The following is a 6,214-nucleotide window of genomic DNA, read 5'->3' as shown; positions in this document are numbered from 1 at the left end:
GGGAGCGGGGGGCCGCCCGGCGGTTGCCAGGCCCCCCTTTTCCCCTCACAAGCTCCATGGGGCGCGGGGGGCCGCCCGGCGGTTGCCAGGCCCCCCCCTTTCCCCTCACAACGCCCGATGGGGCGCGGGGGGGCCGCCCGGCGGTTGCCAGGCCCCCCTCCCCCCCCCCCACGGCCCGCTTAGCCTCCAGACCTGCTGAAGGAGTCGGTTCCCCGTTCCTCAAACTCCCCCCAAAACGACCCTCCCCCCCCCCTCCAAGCTCTATTGAAGGCCCACCTCCTCCAAGAGGCCTTCCCTGACTAAGCCCCCCTCTTCCTCGGCTCCCGCTCCCTGTGCTCCTCCCCTCCTCCCTGCCCCGCAGCGCCTCGGTATGTATCTTCGTATTTATCTCTAATTTTATTGATCGGAATCGATGCCCTTTAATCTGTGTTAATGCCTGCCTCCCCTCCTCTAGACCCGGAGCTCGCTGGGGGCGGGGAACGACACCCTTGGCAACCCTTGAGTACAGCGCTCTGCACACAATAAGCACCTAGTAGGGAAGCAGCGCGGCTCAGTGGAAAGAGCCCGGGCTGGGGAGTCAGAGATCATGGGTTCGAATCCCCCTCGCCCACCTTGTCAGCTGGGTGACTGTGGGCAAGTCACTTCACTTCTCTGGGCCTCAGTGACCTCATCTGGAAAATGGGGATGAAGATTGTGAGCCTCACGTGGGACAACCTGATTCCCCTGTGTCTACCCCAGTGCTTAGAACAGTGCTCTGCACATAGTAAGCGCTTAACAGATACCGACATTATTATATTAAAATGGGGATGAAGACTGGGAGCCCCACGTGAGACAAACTGATGCCCCTGGATCTCCCCCAGCGCTTAGAACAGTGCTCTGCACGTAGGAAGTGCTTAACAAATACCAACATTATTATTATTAATAAATACAACTGAATGAATGTTTTGAACGCCTTCCCTCTCCACATCCCACAGTCGATCACCCTTCAAAGCAGCAGGATGAAGCCCGGACCCGGGAGCCAGAGGTCATTCATTCATTCAATAGCATTTATTGAGCGCTTACTATGCGCAGAACACTGCACTAAGCATCCTGGGTTCTAATCCCGACTCTGCCATTTTGTCTGCTGTGCGACCCAGGGCAAATCACTTAACCTCTCTGTGCCTTAGGTTCCTCCACTGTAAAATGGGGATTCAGAACCCGTTCGCCCTCCGACTCGACTCTGAGCCCCACGTGGAACACAGTCCGCTATCCGACCGACTAACTTGAATCCACCCCAATACGGGGAACGGTGCTTGACGTGTAGTCAGTGCTTAATGAATGACGTTTAAAAAACTCCAAGAGACCATCCCTGACTAAGCCCTCTTTTCCTCAACTCCCTCTCCCTTCTGCGACCACCTCTGCAGATGTGGGCAGGGATTGTCTCTCTTTATTGCCTTATCGGGCTTTCCAAGCGCTCAGTATGGTGCTCTGCACCCAGCGAGTGCTCAATAAATTCAGCTGAATGAATGGATGGATCTATACCCTGAGTACATGGTATTCGCCCCACCCTCAGCACCACAGCAGTTACATACAGATCTCTCATTTATTTTAATGTCAGTCTCTTCCTCTAGACCGTGAGCTCCTTGTGGACAGGGCACGTTCCTACCAACTCTGTTGTACTGGACTCTCCCGAGGGTTTAGTATAGTGCTCTGCATTCAGTAAGCGCCAGTACATCCCATTGATTGACTCTTCCCGCACGTCTTATCCTTCTCCCTCCAGAAAGCTCTGCAGGATGCCCATTATGTACCCTGCTCAGGGGAGAGAGTTACCAGGGCTCCTACTGGGTGTGCCAGGCACCAACTGTGTGCAGGGTGCTGTTCTGGGCACCAGCTGTGGGCAGAGCGCTGTACTGGGTACTTGGGGAACCATACAGTTTAAGTAAAAGACCCTGTGCTGTCTTATAGGGAAGACAAGCAGGCGCAAATAGCCAAATGCACAATAGGAAAACGTGCGAGGGAATAGCTGCAAACGATTAAAAACCCCATAAGCAAGCCATTAAATATATATTAAGAAAATAGAGATGAGTACTGAATCCGTGGTTCTAGCGTACTCGCCTAAGCACTTAGTACAGCGCTCTGCACTCCGTAAGTGCTCGATGAATACGATGGCCTGGCTGCTTACACATGAGCCCTAGGGTGGCCGATCTGAGATGGGCAGAGGCCCATGAGGCGTCTACAAGACCTGGAATCAGGGGGGTGGCTGAACAACTGGAGGGAAGGGGCGGATCCGGGAGCTAATGCAGAAGGAGAGCCGGCAGATCTGCTCTCCTGCACGATGACTGAAAGATTAAATACAACGGACACGGGTTTGTATTTCGTTATTTCCTCACGGAGTGCGTTCTGAGATCATATCTGCGCAGCACTCTTGGACCCTTGGGAGAAGCAAGCCCCCAAGGAGTGCCATGTGGTTTAAAGTGACCAGGAGGAACAGCATCAGAGCCGCCCCAGAAAAGGGCAGCGGAACGGCCGCTGGCACTGAGGCCCAGAATCATGGCTTCCTGTAGGGGCCGTTTGCTGTACCCTAGGCAAAGATCCTGAGACATTTCAGTGTCTTAGCCGAGCTCTGGACAGACCACTCTGCCAGGGTGCTAAGAGGGATTATCCCCATCTGCTCCCAGGGAAGGCGGGAACCAGGCAGATGAACCCGGCTTGGCGAAGCCACAGAGCGAGCTAGGAGTCAGCCGCCACCCTGCCCACCCAGGCCCTGTCTCATGACTGCCCCATGCCAGTTTTCATCCTGGCATGGAGGAAAATAAACCTTGGCGAACTGAGACCACTCCTGCTCGCCTGCTTCCCCGCTAGTGGGGCAGGACCAGGACATCAGGGGCTGAGCATTGTTCATTCTCCTTTGGAAGTATCAGTGAAAAATAATATTTTTTAAGCAACTCACTACGTGCCAACCACTGTACCGAGCGCTGGGGTGCTTACAAGCAAATCGGGTTGGACCCGGTCCCTGTCCCGCACGGGGCTCACGGTCTTAATCCCCATTTCACAGATGAGGTAGCTGAGGCACAGAGAAGTGAGGTGACTTGCCCAAGGTCGCACAGCAGACGAGTGGCAGAGCTGGGATTAGAATCCATGACCTTCTGACTCCACTGGGCCATGCTGCGTCCAAAGGAACAGGAAAGACGCCGAAGAAAATGCCCCTGCTACCTCCACCGCTATGGAGGGACCCCTCCCCTCCCACCCTCCCAGCTCAGAACTAGTCAGGACCACCCTCTGCCCAGATCACAAATAGTCAATCAATCAATCAATCAGCGTTTAGTCAGTCCGTCAATCAATCCTATTTATTGTTTGCTGTTTACAGACCACTGTTCCAAGCACTTGGGAGAGTACAATGTAACAGTAAACCGACACATTCCCTGCCCACGAGTTTATAGTCTACGGGGGGAGAGAGAGATAAATAAATGACAGATATGTTCTTAAGGGCTGGGATGGGGGAATGAATAAAAGGGAGCAAGTCAGGGCTACGTAGAAGGGAGTGGGAGAAGAGGAAAGGAGGGCTTAGTCAGGGAAGGCTTCTCGGAGGAGATGTGTCTTCAGTAAGGCTTTGAGGGGGGGAGTCACTGTCTATCGGATTCATTGAGCGCTCACTGTGCGCGGAGCTCTGTACTAAGGGCTTGGGAGAGGACAATGTAACAGAGTCGGTGGACCGTCGTGAGGCCTCAGGCTTCGCGGTCCCCACGCCAGCCTTATTTCTGTGGGGTTGGAGAGGAGCCGAGGAAATGGGCTGGGATGTCAGAGGGCCCCAGGGATCACCTGTCGGGATTCTGGGCCGAGGGAAACTCCTTGAGGCAAACGCCTTAAGGCAGAATGGCTTCTTTATTAGAAAATGGTCATCGGGAAATGTCTGGCTCGCCCGCCCCTCCCCATTACCTTCCCTCCCCCCTGCCCGCTGGGTCTCCTGGGCTTTCCGCTAATGCGAAGCCTCTGCAAGACTCACCCCTCTCAAACCCATCCCCGATAATTACCCTAATGAGAGCTTGGTAATGGAACCAATGTTTCTTTGAGATCCTCAGACCCCTCTTCTGTCAGAGACTAAAATTTCATCCTGGTGACATAAATGCCTTCTTAATTCCCTGGGAAACAATTGGCAGGGAAATGGATATTTATTGCTTTATTCAGGACTCCAGGCTCGGTCCTCTCCCCTTCCACCGCAATAAAGGCTATGATTTCTAATAATATTATTCGTTCACTTAATTGAGCCCTCACTGCATGCAGAGCACTCAGCTAAGCGCTCGGAAAGTACAGTTCGGCAACAGATCCCGAGCCCCTGAAGGGACAGGGTCCGCGACTAATTCCCACCGGTGGACTCTTTCCCTGCGCTTAGTATGATGTTCTACACACAGTGAGCGCTTAATAAACCCTATTACTATTACTATCATTTCCAAAGGCAGGGCTGCATCCCACAAAGAGCCTTGGCTCTTTCCCAGGCACAGGGAGTAATCCAATCTTGGTCAAGTTAGTCTCGGCTCCGGGCTGGATCGAGGCGTGGGGCTCCTTGGCAGAGCCTGAAGTGATAAATGTCCACCCTCCTACCCCGGTAGGAGTAAGTAAAGGAAGTAACCAAAGGGATGGCTTTCTGGGTCTGGTTAGGGATGGGCCACATCCCCAACTCACTCCTCTCCATCCCTGTCTCCCCTTCAGAAACCCAGCACAGCTCATCTAACACCCCCAACTCTCCCCGACTCCATTCCTGCCTCTCTCCACTCTTCTAGACCGTAAGCTCCTTGTGGGCAGGGGTCACATCTACCAACTCTATTGTGCTGTTCTCTCCCTAGCGTTTAGTACAGTGCTCGTCCCACAGTAAGTGCGCAATAAAGACCATTGACGGATTGATCCTGTACCCAGCAGGGACCATCCAACACCCCGATTCTCCCCACTCCATCCCCAAACTCTGCTCTCAGTGACCCGGAGTGGACACTCACCCGTGCAACAACCCACTCCCCTGTGGTCCCTGCTGAGCGTGCCATCACTGTACTGGACACCTGGGAACATACAGTCCCTGCCTTCAAAGATCTAACCATCCAAAGGGGGAGATAAAAGATGGATATTCATTCATTCAATAGTATTTATTGAGAGCTATTTGCAGAGTTACTGGTCGGGACTGGGCGTGGAGTAGGACCAGTTACTTGGCAGAAGTAGCCGCTGGACACAGTCGACCGCCGACTTGCAAAGTAGCATGAGTGTGGTCACTCAGACACTTCAAGGAAGCCTCCTGGGACAGAGCCGCAGATATGGGTACCTTTTTTAAATAAAGAGAAGCAGCACAGCCTCGTGGAAAGAGCGCAGGTCTAGGAGTTGCGGGACCCGGATTCTAATTTGCCACTTTATTGGTATTTGTATTTTTTTTTTTGTTGGTATTTGTTAAGCGCTTACTATGTGCCAAGCACTGTTCTAAGCGCTGGGGTAGACATAGGGGAATCAGGTTGTCCCACGTGGGGCTCACAGTCTTAATCCCCATTTTACAGATGAGGGAACTGAGGCACAGAGAAGTTAAGTGACTTGCCCACAGCCACACAGCCGACAAGTGGCAGAGCTGGGATTCGAACTCATGAGTCCTGACTCCAAAGCCCGTGCTCTTTCCACTGAGCCACGCTGCTTCTCTACGCGCTTTACTTTATGCGCTGTGGGACCTTGAGCAAGTCATTTAACTGCTCTGTGACTGAGTTCCCTCCTCTGCAAAATTGCGATTCAATACCTTTTCTCCCTTAGGAACTTGGACCATGAGCCCTGTGCGTGAGACCTGATTACCTCGTATCCACCCCGGCACTTGGTACAGTGCTTGGTGCAGGTACTGAGATTGTTGTTGTTATTATTGCTGTTATTAATACGGCCCACGCCAGGCGGGGTCTGGGAGGTCGGCAGGACGGTAAGCCCATAGCTCCCTCCTGTCACACCTGCTCCGACTCAAACAGAGCCAGCCAACCCGGGGCTCCCAGTCTTCATCCCCATTTTCCAGACGAGGGAACTGAGGCCCAGGGAAGTGAAGTGACTTCCCCCAAATCATCCGGCGGATGAATGACGGAGGCAGATGAGGGCCCACGTCCTCTAACTTCCAGGCCCGCGCTCTTACCCTAAGGCCGCCCCGCTCCCCGTCCCCTGACCCCTGGGGATCCCGGCCCCACCTCAGCGCGGAGCGCCATGCTTAACGGAGAGTTGGAGCCTAATCAAC

This window comes from Ornithorhynchus anatinus, chromosome 19 (genome assembly GCF_004115215.2).
Source record: "Ornithorhynchus anatinus isolate Pmale09 chromosome 19, mOrnAna1.pri.v4, whole genome shotgun sequence".
Classification (NCBI taxonomy): Eukaryota; Metazoa; Chordata; class Mammalia; order Monotremata; family Ornithorhynchidae; genus Ornithorhynchus; species Ornithorhynchus anatinus.
Note: the sequence above shows the minus strand (reverse complement) of the source record.